This window comes from Hippocampus zosterae, chromosome 16 (genome assembly GCF_025434085.1).
Source record: "Hippocampus zosterae strain Florida chromosome 16, ASM2543408v3, whole genome shotgun sequence".
NCBI lineage: Eukaryota > Metazoa > Chordata > Actinopteri > Syngnathiformes > Syngnathidae > Hippocampus > Hippocampus zosterae.
The window spans coordinates 5,662,017-5,683,430 of record NC_067466.1 but is presented as its reverse complement, the minus strand read 5'-3'; positions in this window follow the sequence as shown (position 1 = coordinate 5,683,430).

Genomic DNA, 21,414 nt, shown 5'->3' with positions numbered 1-21,414 from the left:
ATTGGCGTGTTGTCAAACACATCTACCCAACCATATTTGTTAATTTGCAAGCTCTTGGAGTAACTTCAGCCCTGATTTATTTAGTTGTTTATTTTAATATAAGGAGCAATGCATGTTTCGCGTGATGATACGCATGTATAACACTTGTCAAAATGGTGGTAAACAAGCCACGAATTGATGGAAATCATAATTAACAGAAACCAAGCCCTCAGCAGGGGCAGTGTTATAAGAAAAGAAATCCTTTATTAGTCTCGCAATGGAAAAATTACCAATTCACAGCACAAAAGTTATGAAAGGAAGAAGTAGAACAAAATATAGGAGCTGCTGGAAAGGCAGCCACTCTCGCGGTGCCATCTTGAAGTCCAAATAACAAAATAACAACACAGAAGACACAGACAGTCGTGCAATCTTAATCACTTTTCCTGCATACACTTTGTTGTTTGAAGCAGTTTGAGATGAAAGAGGAGAGAATCTAAGTGTCCTTTCACCAGTGGGTCAGAGATGTCATGCTGAAAATGTGCACACGTCTGCTACAAGCTAAGTTTTGAAAACAAACACGAAGCTGTAGCGTCGATTGACGAAAAGAGATTGGCTCACATCCTGTCCCACGTAACTCAACTCCAAGCCGCGACTCCCAATTCCACATCTGCGTCGGCGCTCTGCGCTAACGCTCCTTTCTTCCCATCATCGGCTCCTCAAGCCTTGCATCCATCCAGCCGCAGACCGTCCAACAGCACCGATCTCTTCGCTGAACAAAGCGGTGCTGTGTAAAATGCTGCCCATTACAGGTGCAAAAAAAACCCACAAGTGCCCCAGAGCTGTCCAGCAATGACAGTCAAATGGCACCGACATTCCTCCCAATCAAAAACAGTGCTGTATACCCATGCCGTCGAGAAGGCGCAACCACCAAGCACCGAGTGTCCTCCTTGATGAATGTCATGGCCAAAAAATGGTGAAAAACAATCCACATCCGGTCCACATGAAGCAACAACAAACACAAAGTGACAAAACAAACACAAAAACAACAACAACAAAAAAAGCAAGGCTCATGAGAGCACTTGCCTACTAGGGCGCCATCTTGGACTTCGAGTCAATATTTATATCAATTTTATATTCGTAAGGTACAGGTAAAATTAACCAAGTGGGTGTCTTTGACTCCGTTTGGCAATGATTCCACGAACACTGCGCATATTTCAATATGAAATGCTCCCACATTTTGACACATTTTTCTTCCCACTGCACCAACTACATGTTGCCAATTAAAGTTTTGAATGACCGGTATAGGTTATTAGGCGAATATTAGAATGCCAATATTCTCCGGTTTTATTTTTTTTTAATAAGCTGCATACATTCACTGTGTGCTGAGGGCTTGACCGTAATACGCAAATTGCGCACATGTTCGGAGGGAACATTTTACGGCAGTTGGTTACCATATTTTACCATTGCACTTCCAAAAAAGTCCACCATTTTTGAAACTGTAGAAATAAACTCTATATAACAAAATGTAAATGTACACACTGATGTGTAGTACAAACATAAAATGGTGCATAACTATTGCTGCTACTTGGCGGTATCCTACTACTGTCATATGAAAACATTTCAGGAAATCAATACCATATATTGTCAGGGGTGAAGTGGGCATGGTACGCGGGGGTACGCCGTGCACCCACCTCTCCCGACGCCACATTCCATTTTTATTGAAATGTTTGTTGATCATGTTCTAATGCGAGTTATGCTTAATAACGTTGGACTGTGATTATTTTGGAGTAGTATAACATTAAATTTAACGTTAGTTCAACTGGTGTTGTAGCTTATGATTGATGTTCTGTATGTCTATATAGAACATCCCAGAATCGCTTACACCAACTTAAAAAATCCCCACTACACCACTGTATATTGTTATTATTTTCCATTGCACATTACATCAACCCAGCACCACCAAAAATTATATTCAATTGTCAAATTACTGTGCTAAAAAGTATAATAATTTATTCCATTGTCATGGATTGAAATGGAATATGAAATTGAAATGAATGAAATGAAACACGGAGGCGGCAGCAGATATCCCATCAAGGTCCACGGTCATTTTGAGACCCCACCGTGCAAAACGTATTTTAATATGACACCCAACGCCTGTTACGTCGTCTTCACAAACACTTAAACCACGAGCGAAGCACTAAAAACGATAAACCGACTGACACTGTATGAGGATATTAATGTGCACGGAGATTTCGCTTCATGGCTCACGGGGGTTCATCTGCAACGTTGCATTACAGAGCAAATGATTTTAACAAAACATGGCATTTTAAATTGATCGAACGTTACTATTTTCACTCGTTTTTCCAAATCTGGGTTCCCCAATTAGTTCTCACTTGAAGCCAAATTATGTCAAGGTTGTCAAATTGGGCCGATTTTTGTAGTATTTGCCCCCCAATTGCATTAGTAACAAAAACACCCCCCCAAAAAATGATCCGGAGTTAATATGTTGCACCTGGTCGCGAAGGATGAGACTCCTCCCATCCCTCGCTGGCTATTATGCCCCATTATCGACAGTCGGCTGATATGGTTCTACATCAATGACACAACTCTAAAAAGTCATTACAATGACACGTTGTCCGTCTGATAGCCCCCTTCCAGCAGGCTTTGTGCTACAGCGCGACAAAGTGAAACAAACATCGAACTCGGGTTCACGAAAATAATTTTTTTTTTAAAACGAGGATGAAAAAAAAGAACAAAGTGGTGGCGGTAAGTGTTATATCTGTTGCATAAAGAAAACGAGTGCTGCTGTCCAATTCTCACCGAACATCACATTCAATGACTGATTGCACATTAGCGGCTAATATTAGCTTGTTTACAAAATATTTGCAAAATAAAACAATTTACACAAGATTTAACAGCAAACCATAATCGCTGTCCAATTCTCACCTAACATCACATTCAATGACTGATTGCACATTAGCGGCTAATATTAGCTTGTTTACAAAATATTTGCAAAATAAAACAATTTACACAAGATTTAACAGCAAACCATAATCACAAAGGTTTATAAGCAAATAAATACTTATGCATAAAATACATTCAAAGTATTATATTTATGTTGTCATGGCAACGAATCAAAGGTGACACGAGCCCCAGGGCATCTGCAGAGTTGTGAAGCATAACATAACGGTGTTGATATTTGACTTTAGTCCTACCTGAAACATAAAGCATAAAGTGGACATATGTGCTGACATTCATAATTCAAATTTCTAACATGAAGATGGTGCATTTCTGACACACGCTAATGATGTCGCGCCATCTTTAGCAGATGTCCCTATCAAATGACTAGATTGTTATATGTGTGGGTGCAAGATTGGCATGTGTGAATTTTATTTCACGTAACCATGACTGCGGATGGTATGATATACAACAACTACCTGAGAAAGTTGTTTGCTTGCTATGGTGAGTAAGTAGTGATTTTGGTAGACGTTGAATGTAAAAATGGAATATTCTTCATTTTAAACCGATTATTTTAGCATTGTAGATCAATTAGACATTTATTCCTTTAATGTGCAGTGAATGTAAAAAAAATATAGTTTAGTGTTACAGGGTCTAAAAATACTGCATCCATTTGAAAACTCACAGATTTAAAAAAAAATCCCCGAGGTATTGGGGTGGCCACAGAGTGACATGGAGTGACTTTGGCCACCTTTTAGCTCCACCCCTTCCATTACTGTGCAAACAGGTAGATGTCTCATTCTTAAATCCAATGGCTTTCAGCAAACTGCTGAGCTTGGTTACATCAACGCTTAACCATTTTTTTTGTGCTAACCGAATCATGTTGATTTTTTTTTTCTCCTGGGATCAGTTCCTCCTTACAGCTTGACCCACTTTCTGTCATTCTCCTTGAATTTCTTGCCTGAACTGTACTGCTTGTGGAAAGAGATGGTCACGTTAGCTACATATGATCTTCTCATAAATCAAATCATTGAAATAACGGATTGCCAAATCTCAAGTGTTTCACGGCATGAAATGTTATCTATCTCACACGTCCTTCTTCTTGCTCATGAGCTGTGAGGGCAGACAAATCTTCACTCAAAATAAACTGTTCAGTGAGAGATAATGTGTCACCATCCAAAGTTATTACTTACACGGAATGCTTTTCAGTTTACAAGTGTTTCCTTTTTGGGGGGATTTTCAAGGTCGGAATCACAGAATAACTAATGATTAGCTATAATCCCAATATTTTGCCCATTATGATCAAATGATCCAATTACAGACTCACCTCAACTCAGCTTAATTTACAGAGCGCTTTCACAACAGCTGAAGCTGTAACAAAACGCGTTTACGGCAGTGTTCTCCAACAATGATTGAGTCAAGGCACAGAGTATGTCACATTAGAATTTTTTTTACGGCACACCACTTAGCAAAACGATTAATGAAAAGTGGATACGCAGGTTACCGTATTTTCCGCACTATAAGGCGCTTTGGAGTATAAGTTGCACCTTCAATGAATGGCCTATTTTAAAACTTTTTTTCAGATAAAGGGCGCACTGCGTTATAAGGCGCATAGAATAGAAGCCGCACAGTCGCTGTGGTTACCTTAAGCATCCACGAGATGGAGCTACGGTAAACAAAATACAATACATATACAGCTTTATTTATATACAGCAGCTGCCACTAAGTGTATTATAAAATATTTAAGTGTAACAGAACATTTAAAATACTACATCCAAAAAAATCTGAATATTGATCCGCATCGGATTACAAGGCGCACTGTTGGCTTTTGAGGAATTTGAATGCTTTTAGGTGCGCCTTATAGTGCGGAAAATACGGTTAATTAAGTACCTTCTGTCATCTAGGGTCAGAGCATTTGATTGTTTTGACAATTTTGAGTCTTCGATGAATCGAAAATGCATGTTTTTGGAATGTGGGAGTCCACAGGGAAAACAAATGCTAGATGGTACACTGCGCTAAACGAATATCACCAACACCCTTGACTTTTCGACTTCAACTCAAGTTTTGTCATTCTAACATAAATCACAATAAATACATACATAAATAAATAAACCCTTGTTCGGGATTCCACCCCTGCATTTAACGTATGAAAAAAGAAAACATTCAGTGTCCGACTCAGGACTGAGATGTGGATACACTTTTATTTCCCTAATTTTTGTTTGTTTGTTTTTATTGGCTGAGTGGCCCCGATCACTGAGGATTTCACTCAACATCATTTCAAGTATTTCCTTTGCCAGCACACTTGGCACATAAAATGTTGTGTGAAACCCTCTGACTATTCGTCAAGAGGCCGTCTGAGGTAGTCTATGTGCTTGTCCTCAAATAACCTTTCTTTATATCAACAGTTTGACTAATACATGTCGCGGCATACTTCATGTTGGCATCAGCAATGAAGAAGCTGTCTGCGTGACTGATGTCGGTTGTGATTGCTGCCAAGGGAACCTGCCGTCCAGATTGTAGCATTTAAACAGACATTTCCTTGAAAGCCTGACTGTTGAAGAGCGTTGTTGAAAAAGTCATTGGGTTCAGCTTTTAGTTGTATTCAAATGTGCGATCATCTGCACGATGGATGGACATTAGACAAAACTGCAGCACATGCTGTGCCATTTAAAAAAAATAGTAATAATCCGTTCAAAAATGTCATCTCCCAGGAAAATAGCTGCCACACCCAAGAATGTTTGTCAGCGTACTTCCCACTGATTTTCAGGTATCATTGCTTTGGAAGCCAAAGGGTATGTCTTGTCATCCGACTGCTGGCATCTGAATTCAATATTCAGTCCTTAAAATTAACTGCTCTTCCACTTGGAGCCTTGGAGGGTTTTTGTCTGCTATTAAATGGAATAGCTTTGCAGATCACAATGTACAGTCTTAAGTCAACAGAGGCAAATGTATTCTGCTACAGGTTATGGTCATTATTTATGCCTCATACATAATTATATGGAAGCTCTTTCAGAACCAAAATAATGGGGGCGTATTCTTAACGCTAAAATGTGATTGCTTTTATTCCAGGAATTTTAAAATGACATAAACTGACTTTGTCATTTCTAACTAATTATTCTTCTTCCCCGAAGTGAGTGGTTCTCCCCACGACTTGCCAGCGACATTGGGCAAACAGCTGTTCCATGTTCACAGCATTATAAAGAGGTAAAGACGATATTTTTTTGGAATATGTAATTTTGATATTTAAATGCAGAACAAAGTTTAGAGGATTCTTCTCCCCTTCTTGGGACTTTTAGCTATTTTCACTGTTTTGTTTTTGTTTTCTGTCAGCATCAAGAATCACGAGAGATTTTGTGTTACCGGTTACGGTTGTAACAAGAAACTGAAGGTAAGAATCAATCCGTATCTCGATCGCTGACCAAAGGTTAGATGCACAATTAACATAAATAAATAAACAACTACAACGGGTATGGGTATTTAAGTTTATATTTTGGGTTGCGGCTGTGCTGGAGCCCCTGCCGGCTGTCTTCGGGCGGGATACACTCGGAACTGGTTACGAGCCAATCGCAGGGCACACATTGATAAACACCCATTCTCACTCACAATCACACCCAAGGACAATTGAGAGTGTTCAATTATCCTACCGTGGATGTTTTTGGAACGAGCGGTGTAACTCGAGTACCCGGGGAAAACCCACACAAGCATGGGGAGAACATGCAAACGCCACACAGGAAGGCCAGGCCGGGATCGAACCTTGCACCTCTGCACTTAGAGGCGGATGTTCTAATCAGTCGCCCAGCGTGCTGCTGACAAACCTATTTAACATTACCAGAGAGTTGATTTTTGTGAAAAAATGCATACAATGAGCTCTTACACTGTACAGTAGTTTTGTGAATTGTAATCGTTATGCTATTTTATGGAAAAAACAATCACAGAATGCGATTTATTTAATTATTTGTGCTTCAAATCCTTAGTTGTTGAATAGTGGAGCAGTATAGCATGTGTTTTGCTTATTATTATTAGTATTGTTATATGTATGATTCAGAGGTACATGGTTTCATGTGCCCCCCCATAATGACACTGATAAAAAAATTGGGCCCCCTCCATCATTTAAGTTGCCCATCCTTGAAATATATACTGTATTTTCCGTACTAAAAGATGCACTGGATTATGAGGCGAACTTTCAATGAATGGCTATTTTGTAAAGAATTTTCATACATTGGACGCTTCGCATTATAAGGCGCAATCTACAATGCCTCCAGATGGTGCTACGTTCCTTCCATTCAACTCGAGAGGCTTCCGTTCAACTTGAGAAGCGTTCATAACCGCCTCTGAAAAACGTTAAATAACTATTACTGTACTGAAATGAAACTACGAAAATTGAAAATAATGCATCAAAACAGGAAAATCAAGCGAGGAAATCACGTAATAAATTTTATATCTCCTTAAAGAATTTATTTTGTGATTTCCTCGCTTGATTGTATTCGTGGTTTCATTGTAGTCATAATTAATTTATTTTTTTCGGAGGTGCCGATGAACGCCTCTCAAGTCGAACAGAAGAAGGCACGGAGACAGACAAAGATGTACCTGTATTTGTTGAGACTATTTTTATAAAATTAACACCACTGCTCTCCTTTTTCGGTGCTGCAACACAAACTTATTTAATAAAGCAGTGACACAGTTCACTGAACCAACAGCAAGTTATAACATTGGAAGCATGTCTCCAGGAAGGAGCCATCTTGGAAGTCGACGTATTACCTTAATGACCATACACAAGATGCACCGGATTTTAAGGCGCTCAGTGAGCTTTTAAGGAATTGGAAGACTTTTTGGTGCGCCCTATGGTGCGGAAAATATGGTACTAATCTGAACAATGCGTGCATGTAAACATATTGGCTATTCTCATTCATATGGTACTTAAAAATAACACAAAGGGAAAAAAAATGTTTCTCATTGATTGTTGTCCTGTCGGTGTTCCCCTTTTTGCTGGAATGATGAACTGAGAGGTCCCAGAGAGGAAAAGTAAAAGGGCGCAAGATTATCACAATAGCGGGGACACTTGAGTGAACTCCAAGAACGTCTTTTTACACATTGAAACGCCTCAATACTTCAAAACCAAAGTCTTGAAGCTTGATTCCGCTGAATCAAATTTACCTGTTTGAGGGGTGTGTGTGTGGGGGGGGAGGGTGGGGGGGGTTGGATCGAAACAGTTTCGATCCACTTGTAAAAATGTTATTTTCTACTTTTATCCTTTCACCTTTAAAGTGCTTTTTTTTTAATGGGCTAAAATCAGCAGGATCATTTATGCTGTTGCTGTGGAACTAATTTCATCCATTTCCCTAACCCAAACAACTCACCACGATTAGTCTCTCGGGATGAAAGCGGCTATTGTGCTCAAAACACCGAGTGTTCTTCTGATTGTGACTCAGGGGTTGGTTCCTTCCCGGTGTCCGTTCGCGATAGTGTATCTCTGTCAAGTGGTTGTGCTGCTCTGGTTATGTGATCTCGTGAGGCTAAGTTCGCCTCTAGAAATTGAAGTACACAAAGACACATCTCCAACTCCCTTTCCACTCCCACGTTCTCTCTCACTCACACACACACACGCGCACACACACACACACGCACGCACACGCACACGCACACACACACACACACACACACACAGACACACACACACACACACACACACAGACACACACACACACACACACTGTCTGTCTGACCTGGAGGTCAAGGTGCATTGACTTTGAGGGTTGTCTAACTGGGCCTCTTGAAACTTGCATTCCAGCTCCAGGAGGAGGAGGAGGGGAGAGGGGGGGGGGGGTGTTGTTGCAAGCCAGGCTTATTACCAGAGCGAGAGAGATAGAAAAAAAGGAGGGATTTTGGGTAAGAGAAAGCAAGAGAGAGTGGTGGGGGTTGAAAGAAGCTGGAAGGTATTATCCCCCGTTTCCTTGCCTTCGAAGAAGCCGCGGGTCGTTCCCTCCCACTCTGTCGCCGCAGCTTCACGACAAAGTCGAGGGAAACGGCGAAAAACTTGAACCTGCTGTTCGACCTCGGCCTTCGAACGGGCTCACGTGTTTTCCTTTGTCGCTCACTCCCTCTCTCTATCTCTCTCTCTCTCTCTCTCTCTCTCTCTCTCTCTCTCTCTCTCTCTCTCTCTCTCTCAAGCTCCCTTCTCGCTTGTCCTCTCCTTGTTTGTCTCGCTCAGTTTTCCCTGGGCTGCGTGTAAGAGGATCACTTTGTTTCCGTTGCCTATTTTTTTTCCAACGGTGCCACAATCCCATATGAACAAGAGGATTGCATTTGAGCAGATACTGATGGGGGTGCACAGCTGCAAACGGTCCCTTTCCATCGCTCTCCGCGGCAGAACTAATGTCTACACCCCCCGCCCCCATCTCGGTCTACCTCGCTCTCTCTCGGTCTCACTCTCTTCTTTCTGCCTCTCCGAAGGGTGGGGGTGCTGTATGGAAAGAAAAAAAATGGAAGGGGCATCGGACAAAAGGGGAATCGGACATTCTCTCCAGGATATTGGGATCTCTGTGGTAAGTAATTTTATTTTTCTCAGTTGGCTCTTTGGACTTTTGAAAGTTTGTGTACCACTAAAAAAAGTTTCATTCAGCAGCATGGTTTGCGGGAAAGGTATTTTTTTACTCCATTTTTATCCTTTTCATTCTTTCAAGTCCAATGTCTCTTTTTGTTATGAATTGAAGTGGTAAGGAAAGGCTTTCGATTTGTGTTTAGGGTCAAGGTAGAGCGATAGCAGAGGTGCGCTTGGGGCTGACTGGGGGAAGGGAATAGTGGGGTCAACACAGTCAAGCTGAAACTTTTAACTTGATATTTAATCATCTTTTGGTTGGCTTGTCAATAGTCGAAAAGCTATTCATACAGAAGAAATCAATCAGCTGCATCATGTAAACTGTTGTTCATTGTTCAATAACTGATTCTGAACTTTATCGCTCAAAGTTGGATGTTTTATGTTGTACGATTCCACAAGTCATGAGTATTCAAGCCAGAGAGTAAAATTAGTGCATTTGTTATAATAGTTCTTGCTTTATGGTAGAATTTTACTCATGGAAATAAAATGATTTTTTTTGTTCTTCATAAACGTAGGCTAAGTCTGAAGTAATGTGAGGTGATATCTTGACCGCTCTGATATATTAAACCCGATACAGCCATTCAACTGTACCTATTTTCCAAATGGGCCATGTGGAAAACTGAAACGGATTTTGAGGGCCACGCTAATCTCAATTGTGTTCCTCATATACGTAATGCATTTAAATAAAATATTATATATATATATATATATATATATATATATATATCGTATTGTTTGAAAGAGCTGCTAATTGGGGAGATATGGCATATGTTCTCACAATGAGGAAAGAAAAATATTCACACAATCAGCAGTCATGAAAATCACATATGGACACTTGTTAAATATTCAACATTCAGGAAAACAAACGGTGTGCACTGCATATATTTTTAACCCTTTCATTGAGTGGACACCTATTCACATTGTTGTTTTCTCTTATATGAATCAATATATATATATATATATATATATATATATATACAGTTGTGCATCAACCACTACAATGGACGCTTATGTGTGTTACCATCCACTGGCATATATATTTTTTTTTTCACATCCCAAAAAACTGGAGAGAAGAAAAATCCTAATGTAGGTGGTTATTATTTGTGCATGAAAGGGTTAAAGTCAGCTCACATTTTGTCACCAGCTGTACAGTATTAGCCGTTCCTAGTTAAAACCCTCAGGATAAAAAACCCTGGCCCCCCATTTACCGCCTACTCGCAAGAAAAAAAGAAAAAAGATGCAGAATTGAGAACCGGTAATGAATTTTTTTTGAAAGGGCTCCAATAGTCACTAAATATCAAGATGATGCCGCAAGGTTAGCTACACAAAAGACACAAGTCGGTGATCTTGCAAACTTTTACCACCTTGAGTGCATATGAAAATAGAACACTTTCAAAACAAAAGCACCACATTTTTTGGGGGGGAATTTTATTTCTTTCTTTCTTTATTTGATTTGACTTTAAGACTGCGGAATGGCCCGGTCAGAGACTGTCTGCGCCAGATGAGGCCCACGTGTTGTACTTCGCCTAAATCTGTCATAGAGTCCTTGTAAACTACCATGATTTGAAAAAAAAAACAAGTTCATCACGCTTCATTTTGTTTTGGCAATAATGTTCTTTGTTCCTTGTGTTCTGCCGTTTTGGTTTTGTAATCCGAGCAACATATTGCTCATGTCCGTAAAACTTGCTGAGGGCCACGACCTCTTCTGAGTCAAAAATATACACAAATTAAGACAGCAGCAGAATGTAGCTCCCTATTTTGAGCAAGTGGGTCGCAATTTAATGACGCCTCTGAGCCGCGTTAATGAGGTCTCGTCAACCGTACGGTCAAAAAGTTGCGCTGTTCTGCCGCAATTAAGTTTCTTTTGATCTAGGGCTCTTTGACTATGTCTCTCACCTGTTTCAAAGTTATCACGAAAATCATCTCCGTATGTGATGTGAAGACTTGTTGGTATGGTTTGTATTGCTGGCTTGTTGTCAGATAACCTGTTTGACCCTCCCACACAGCCAATTATAGCTTCTCTTCGGCGTGCGGCGCCTGGTTATAAATTAGCCCAGTTGTTGTTTGCAAGCAGTGAAAGGAAAAGCTCACTTAGTAGCTGTGATTTATTAGTTGTGATCCTGCTGCTGCCACGTGAATGACTGAGGTGCCATTCAGGATGAAAGCAGCAAATCAGCCAGCTAGTATGTTCTCACAGCTTGAACAAACAAGAAATAGTTTCCTTTACTGACACCCTTTTCTGTCTAAAAATAAACAAACAGTTTGGCCTTTGGACACATCTTTTTAATTGTAACCTCAGCAAATATTTGGGCGAATGTGACCTGTTGCAGAGCACGGAGAACAATGACGAGCAGTCTTTGGTGCAGGGTTAGAAAGGTTTTGGGATTTTTCCTAATAGTTAGTTTTAATGTGGCTTTTGTTTGTTTTGTTTTTTTACTAAAGTGGACAGCTTATCATGTTATCAGGTTACAGCAGGGGTTTCAAACCCATTTTCCTTGCGAGTGACATTTTATTTACCATTTCCCTTGGAGGGCCGTTATGACTGATATCAGAAAAAGAAGTAAAGAACAACTATTGTTTAAGTTACTTTAATGGGGTGTTTGGCAACAACAACATGTTTACAATATCTCTCTTATTTATTACATATGAGAATTTGAAATTTTGGTCCGTATTTTAGCAAGCATCATGGGAGTTGCCATGTTTGATTTGCTTTCGCGGGCCATATAAAATGATTTGGCGGGCCAGATCTGGCCCCCAGACCTTGACTTTGACACCAGTGGGTTACAGGGTGCATGAACGGGTTAAATTGAGTTGGCTTTAAGGTTTTGCTGTTTTTAGTTTTTATTAGTTTGTCTTTAATGATTTATTTTTGAGAAAGGTCTTTTTTTAGATGAGTTTTTATAAGATTTAGTATTAGTTTTAGTTTTTCGATATATGGAGTACTTGTCGAGTGTAAGATAAAAAAAAAATCACTTAGTATTATGTAAAAAAAGTAAAGTAGACTGGAATTCTCAAACGACTGTTTGACTTTGCTTCTTCCGAACAGGCGTACAGCGATTCTGAAATGAATACAAAAGATTTATGGTTTCTTAATTTTAGATTTGGGGGTTTCCGCAGTCAAAGTAAAGAAAAAAAAATCTTGCATTTAAAATGAACACACAGCTCATTGTTCAAAAATGAAAACAAATTACATTTTTTTTCTACAAGGATAATAATAGGTTGATGAATGTGAGATTTAGCTTCATTATTCTTTTTTTTTTCTTTTCTATTGCGTTTCGGGAGCAAATATGTTTTCGTTAGTTTATTGAATTAAAACAAGATTACTTTTGGTGGACTTTTATCTTTGCATAAGTCAGCTTCATCCGGAGCCCTATGCAGGAGAAGTGCGATAGAAAATGAATGAACGAATGGAGCACAAAATAGACCTCAACTTCCTATAATTGACCCTTATTTCTTGGCAGTAAGGCATAGCTCAATTGTGCAACTCAATCTACTGCGGAGTATCAACTATCCTTGTGTTTCTCCTCAAACGCAAGGACAGCGACGTCTGTTTATACCAAAAGTTGCGTGCTCGCTTAAGTTCCACCTAGTTTCTTTTTTACTGACAAAAGTTGTGAAAGGATCATTTCAGTCTACTGGGAGCTTCAGTGACTCCAACATGGCCAACCTTCCCTGAGCGTGTTGTCTAGGTATGACTGGCGCACGCTGACTGAGAAGATACTATCATCTTTAATATCTAATAAACCAAGCTGTCTTTTTTTTTTTTGCCTTGAATATATGTAACCTATAAGAGCAAAATATTCATGTTTCATAAATCTGATATTATTTGTTGTTATACAGAATCATTTATTGCTTGTGGTTGAAAAATAATACATGGGAGGAGAACATTGAAAAAAAAATCATTGCATATTCAATCGCTATCATAAAATTTGAAATGGGTAAAAAAAAAATCCCAAATCGGTTACTCTTTATGGTCGGTCATTCTTAATGAAAGTCACAAAATTCACATCTACACATCAATTGCACATCGTTTTCAGATATGATAAACTGTTGCTTCAAACAAAATGGGTCCATTCTGGTCGAAGTGTTTATCAAGGAATATATCCATACTTATTATTGGAGGTCACATGAATCTAACTATGTATATATAATATGTGGGACTTCCATTTAAAATAACCGATACGCAAAAAATGGCAACCCCTAAATTAACCTACGGGTAGCTCAATGATTTCCGCGTTTTGTTTCATAATGTTTTACTAATTGCATATTTAATCCTTTCATGGGCCCTGGAACCTGATAACATGATAAGCCACAGGTGTCAAAGTGAAGGCCTGGAGGCCAGATCTGGCCCGTCACATGATTTTATGTGGCCCGCGAAAGCAAATCAAGCATGTCAAGTCCCATGATGCTTTTGCTAAAGTCTGAACCAAAATGTCAAATTGTCACATATAATCCACATCATCAATTTGTTGTGTGCTGTGTATGTAATATGTGGAGGGGATTAAACATTTATAAGGTTTCCCAAAATTCACAACGGACCTCCTGGGGGAAACTGTAACTACAATGTGGCCCGCGAGAAAAATGAGTTTGACACCCCTGTGATAAGCTGTCCACTTTCGTAACCACTGTCCCCGAAAGGGTTAAATTAGATTTGGAAAAAATAAAATCATAATAGTCAAGCAAGTACAACCCAAAATCATCTAACTCCTCTGAATTTCCTCTCCAAATTTTAACCCTGCACAGGTTTTATTTACATCACATGACAGCAAAAGACATTTTAGAAGCCGATATGAAATGATTACTTGCTTTGTGTTTGATGATTTCTAATTATAGTCCAGAAGTATGGTGGGGTTAGTGGTTAGCACATTTGCCTCACAGTTCTGAAGTTGGGGTTTGAATCCCATGTGACATTTTGCAACACATGATTTGTTTGTTGTCCCCCCCAGGTATTGATGAAGTCGCAAAACTCTGCATGGTAGTTTAGTCAAAGTCTCTAAATTGTCTGGATGTATTATGTAAGTGGAGATGGTTGTTTATCTATATTTGCCCTGCAATTGGCTGCCGACCAGTCCAGGCTGTGCTCGGCCACCGCCGCAAAATCAGCTGGGATAGGCTCCAGCACACCTGCGACACTAATGAGGACATGTGGATGGACAAATTGAAAGGGGTCAATCCCAGCCATTCCATTTACAATACCTAACATAATCAAATGTTCCACTTTTATTTCACTTAAAATATTGTCATAATATGTTGCGTAATAGCTCCAATTTGTACTTTGGTTTTAGTTAATAAGTACAGGCACTGATGTACACCATGATTTCACAACTTAACGCAACTGTAATTTCATTACAAATAGTGACATATCCACCAAAGAATACAGTAATTCCAAAAGATGTAATTGAAACTACACGAGGAGAGACCTCATAAGTCAGATCATGTTTGTTGAGTAAAATTGAGTCATCTTTGCAGGTTTAATAAATCACTTAAATTTTGTTCAAGGTCTTGTGCCTTTGCTTTCATACTTACCTTTCATACATTTTGAATGGAACTAACCACATGTTGATCCATGACATTTATAGCTGTAATTTTCCATGCATCCATTTTCTCTACCATCCATCCATCCATTTTCCAATCCGATTATCCTCACAAGTGTCATGGAGGGCGCTGGAGCCTATCCCAGCCATCTTCGGGCAGTAGGCGGGGAACACCCTGAATAGCTCGCCAGCTAATCGCAGGGCACACGGAGATGGACAACCATCCGCATTCACACCTAGGGACAATTTAGAGTCTTCAATCAGCCTGCCATGCACGTTTTTGGAATGTGGGAGGAAACTGGAGTACCCGGAGAAAACCCACGCAGGCCCGGGGAAAACATTCAAACTCCACAAAGGGAGGCCTAAGCTGGAATTGAACCTGGGACCTCTGGACTGTGAGGTTGACGTGCTAACCACTGGACCGCCGGGCCGCCCCATTTTCTCTTCCCTAATTGGAGTTGCGGGTGAACCGAAGCCTGTTGCAGCTAACTTTGAAGAGAAAGGCGGGATACACAGAAAACAGGTTGACAACCAATCGCAGGGCACAAATAAACTCCCAAAAATTAAGCTGGAATCCGGATTCAAACTCCCATCTTTATAACACACGGACATATGCGGAAGGCGGTCTCCAAGTGTCCACTTCACAGATTTGTGATCACCTTGGCCAATTTTACATCATCCGCTCACAGAGGTCTGCTTGCAGTTCCTTCTCAAACATCTTTTGCACTCTTCAAACTTTTTCACATGGACTCGAGAAAATTGTTTTTTTTCCTTTCTCCTTGTCAGAGACGTGCAACCTCTCGCACTCCGATTTTAATGAGCATAAGAAGCGCCACTTTTATTGGCAGCGAATTAAGTCGCCTGTGTTCAATGTCAACAGCAACACAAAACGCTAATTTTCAACTGCACCAAGCCGCTTGTGTCTGCGAAAATACCGAAACGAAGGCTAGCCCGCTCTTGCACAGATTTACGGCGTGCTTATCGCCAGCGTTGGTGTGTGCAAAAAAAATGTTTGTTTTTTTTGGGGTTTTTTTTTTTTTTGCACATTGACTTCACAGTGCAAAAGTACCAGGTTCAATTCCAGGTCCGGCCTTCCTGTGTGGAGTTTGCATGTTCTCCCCGTGCTTGTTTGGGTTTTATCCGGGTCCTCCGGTTTCCTCCCACATTCCAAAAACATGCATGGCAGGCTGATTGAACACTCTAAATTGTCCCTGGTTGTAAGTGTGAGCGCAAATGGTCGTTTGTTTCTGTGTGCCCTGCGATTGGCTGGCAACTGGTTCAGGGTGTCCCCCGCCTGCTGCCCGAAGACAGCTGGGATAGGCTCCAGCACGCCCGCGACCCTTGTGAGGATGAAGCGGTTCGGAAAATTAATGAATGAATATTTGTTTTTTGTTTTTTAAATGTTTTAAAGCAGGCTCCTATTCTGGGTCAAGAGATCAATGGCAATTTGTTTAAACTGACAGCAGCCCATCCGTTAGTCAAGGGGGTGTAGGGCCTTCTTGTGTTTATCAGTTGGATGTGTAAGTTCGGGTGCATATTGAGACGACGTGTATGTATTTCCTCTGTGTGGGCAGCAGCGGGTCGCCACGTACAAACCGTGGGGTGGGGAGGGGTTGATAGGAAATGCGGACACCATGGGCAATTCAAATTCTCAACTTCCAGACATTTATTGGAGTACATGACAACATCTTCACAATGGAAGGATCTAGCATTATAATTAGAATATGGTTATCAATATTGTCGTGATTATTAACCCTTTAAGGGACAGTGCCTACTGCAGTGGGCAGCTTATCGTGTTATCAGGTTATAGGGCGCATGAAAGGGTTAAAGTTGACTAATTGGCGGGGAAGAAGCATATGCTGTTTTGGGATGTTTCTTGGAATCAAGCGACATCGTGTCAGCAGCATTTTTTAATCATTTCGGCCTAAATAAGGTCTTATAAAGTCAGCAGTAACCACTCAAACATACACGTGCACATATAAAATAATCAAATTTTAATTGAACAGGCTAACAAACGTCAGCCTTTACCATAGGTATGGTGTAATAGATCCTGCTGTGGTGAAGGCCTGATGTATTTAGTTAGATAAACAGCCTATCAACTTGGGGTTCTGATTTATTACTCAAAAACAAGCCATCATTCATTACCTATTCATTAACCTTGTCAAAACATACTTTTTTTTTTTGTATGTCATTGTTGCTACACTGAGAAGAAAATTTGCATACATACTGCACAGAACCATAATTGTCCTTGCGTCATGTATGCTGTGTGTATGGTGATGGAGGGAAGACAAAGACATTTTTTTGCAAAATGTGTCCTGTGAACATCTTCATATTCACATGCAGTCGTCCCACAGTTTCTTGTGAGAAACCCAATGCGTGTTTGTGTGACTGAAGGGCCATTATGGGATGGGCTTTTAAGGCAGACCTGGGAAGTGGAAACTTAATACTGCCTGACTGGCTGCTCTCGTTTATATGAACCCCGCAGCTGCGAGAAGAAGAGCGAGCGACAGGGGGAGTGGGTTGGGGGGGGTGTAGGAGAGTGCGGTGTGCTCAGTAATTAGGTGTCTGGTTTTGTATTGACCAGTCTGGTGCTGAGACCTTAGGGACTGTTAAATTTGCTGTTGAAAGTGAAAGGATTATGCGCCCAAAATAAATTAAACGGGAGCAATGAATATTGAGGGGAGCAAGTCAGACCACTGGGTTTTCTCTCTCCTCTTTAACCAGGATTACATTTTAGTTTAAATTTTTTTTTTTAAAGACCACAAACTGCTCACTTTATGTTCCAAATCCATGACCGATCATTTTATGATTTAATAACTCACCTATGAAATAAAATGAGTGCAAGTGTTTCCTATTTGCGTCCACAAAAATTCAATTCAAAATGGGTTCTGTGAGGGAATGTCGTAGGTTGTGTGAAATGTGAAGGTGGAGACGAGCAGACTACAAAGGGGAACTCTGCGAAAGGATATTGCGTCTCGATTTTGTGTCGAGTGAGTTTGGTCCCATTATTTTCTGGGGCACAGTCAGGTGCGAACATCCTCCAAATGCCGACAGTATTTGGTAATATTAACATCCAAACCATTCATGGTCTAAACTGTGTGGAGCCCGGAAGCAATGCTGCTGGGAGAAAAAAAAAAGAAGAGAAATTCTGAATGCTAACATAATGATCTTGTAATAAGCTTCACCGGGTCACATTTTAAGGAATATCTGCTGTGAGGATCGTTCCCTTTTCGTCAGATCATATTACTCTCTCCCCTACGGAGCATGTGAACCTGCTGAACTCTGAGCCTCTGTTGTATGATATCACACTAAGTGATGTTATATTCTGCTTCTTTTACTCTACATGCGAATGGGTTGGCTGCGATACACGGGTTTCACCACCTCACAGTTCATTTCGAAATGCATCTCGTCGATTCAGATTGTTTTTCTTACCGTGTCTTGTACTTATCACTCTTAAAACGGTATTTTGAATAGAGCCTTCCCGATATGGGGTTTTTGGAATCTATGTCAATGTTTATTTTGGGGGTGAAAAAAAAAACATCTGACATATTCGTCAGTAACTGATATATCTATATGTAGAAGAATGGTGATATGCAAGCTATATGTAATAAACAGAAGCATCAATTCTTATAACACCCAAAATATGAAACCGGAAGAAAACAGAATAAAGACAATTAACTTCATTCGTAACACTGTCAGCATGAGGACAATATACTTTAAGCTGCATAATGGAGATGCAAATTAATAGCCACATCTATCTTTGTTCATATCACAGGAATAATTTGGACTGCTTTCAAACACTGTCATGATGGACATGGAAATTAACAGTCACATTTGACTTTGGTAATATTGTGCGAGCATGAGTTCACGCTGGGTCCTCTGGCGCCCTTTCTTGAAGAGGACGTAAATTGGCCATATGTGTGTGACTTTTTTTTGTTTGTTTCATATTTTATGTGCTGAGTTATTTTCTAGTCCAGGGTTGACCATGCCCCTGCCCAAAGTCAGCAGGGATAGGCTACAGCAAGCTTAGCTTAGAACAAGTCGTAGAAAAAATGGATGGATGATTTTTACAGGGCAATTCAACCCCAAATTTTCTTTACAGTGACATGTACTGTGCAGCCCCACTAGTCTAAACACAGGATTCTGATTAATATTGCATTTGTGGAATATGAGTGAAGCAGCAAAATCCACACATTTTTTTTCCATTTCAGTGAGCGGCCATTTTGCGACTGAAAAAAACATCATAGTTATTCAGGACTCAGGTAATGACCAATCGTGCCTCAGCTTCAGAAAACAGGTGCACTGTGATTGGTCGTTACCTCAACCCTGAGCAGCTGTGAGGTTATTTTCAGTTGACAGAAAGTGGCAAAATGGCTACCGAGATGGCTAAAAACGGGTGGATTTTACTGCTTAACTCATCTTCCACACAAACGCACAACATGAATCAGAATGCGGTGTTTAGACTCGTGAGGCTGCATTGAGAAAATTTGGAGGTTGACTTCCTCTTTCAGTGAATTATTCACTAACTTCACTTACTATTTTGGCATAGTAGTTCCCACATGTACAGTCGATAGCCACTTTTTTTCAATGATATGGGATACAATATGTATTTCTAATAATATGAAAGGTTTCTTTTTTTTTTCAAAGTTGCATGTGTATCATCTCTTTCAATGGGGAGAATCCCGCTAAGAGATTATCCAATCAAATTCCTTTGCTGTGTTTAATCATGGTGTAAATACCGAAGGACTTCATGCACAAGTGGATGACCCTTAGCTAGTGGTAATCAGACAGCAGTTAAAATAATCAAAACGATCCTTCAGTCCTTACTCCGTTTATTGAAAATGTTTTGTTTTCACGAGACATCATTCGCGGCGCTAAAGAATCCACCATGTGGCCGCGTAGTCAAGCTGGAAAGTCCTCAAGGTTCCAATGCTGCAGGGGGTCTATCAAGGTCTTGGAGTGACAAAGCGACTGTATAACCTGCAACTTAAAAAGGGACACAAATGTCTTTCCGTTCAATTCTAAACCAAAGCAAACATTCATTCTGAATGTGTCTTAGCGATAATGAATGGCTCTGCCTTTTCGTGATACGTGGATAAGGAAAATACTCAACAATTGCGAAGGAGTTTTGAGTGCAAACTTAAAAGTCGGATGTCGTTTTAATGTTGCAGTTCAATGAGTGTTATTGTCCTTCATTCATAGTTTTATGACCGTATTGCCTATGGTTTCATTTTATTTTGGATCAAATGCCAGGTTGTTATGATATTAACCTTTTCAGGAACAGCAGTACCTACAGTGGACAGCTTGTCATGTTATCAGGTTACAGGGTGCATGAAAGGGTTTAAAAAAAAAACAACAACAACAAAAAACAGTCAAAGTTAAAAATTGTCAAAGCTTTTTCTGCCACTGCGACAAGCAAGTTTCATCAGACCAGAACATATTTTCATACACACTTTTTGGAGATTTCAAGTGTTTTTCCTGCAAAACTGTAGCCAGGTTTGAATGTTTTGATTTGTAGCATATGGCTTCCATCGTGCCGCCCGCTAATCCAGGCATACTGTATCAAGATGATGGGAGATATTTGGCACATGTACTCAACAGTCATGACTTGCCAAAAATCCCTGCAGCAACCCAATTGTTGCTTTTAGCCTCTTGCCAGCCTCCCTGACCTGTCTTCTTATTTTAACCAATTTTGGAGGGATGTCCTCTTCTTGGTGATGTCACTGTTGCTTCATATTTGCGCCACTCGATGATCACTTAAATTGAATGCATCGCAAATCCATTTTTCCCCATCTATTGACTGATACCTTTTCAACAATGACCTTTGATGCCGTGAAAGCTCACTGCGGACCTTGGCTTGTGTTTCAAGATGTGACGATAAAAATGACAGTGAAGGCCTACTAAAACAGCTGAACTTTATTTAGGGCAGGGGTGCCCATTAGGTAGATCCTGATCTACTGGTAGATCTAAGACAGGTCCCAAGTAGATCTGAGGAGTGTCGAGAAGAAAAAAAAAACAACCATTTGTGTGTCTTTGTACATGTTAGTAATATATTTTTTGTGTTATTATACACTGCACACTAATCAGTCTCATTTTCACAAAAAAATTTTTTTATAAAAAATAAAATAAAGCAGGTAAATCTTAAATTTGTGTGTGTGTGTGTGTGCGTGCGCGCGCTGGTAAGGGTAGATCCCGGGAGGTTAGTTGATCAAAAACTAGATCTTCGATCCAAAAAGTTTGGGCACCCCTGATTTAGGGGGTCATGAAAGGCACTGCAGTTGATACGTGCTTGGTTAATTTTGAGAACAGCAGCATCCCCATCCCTATCAGAGGCTATGTCCACATTTT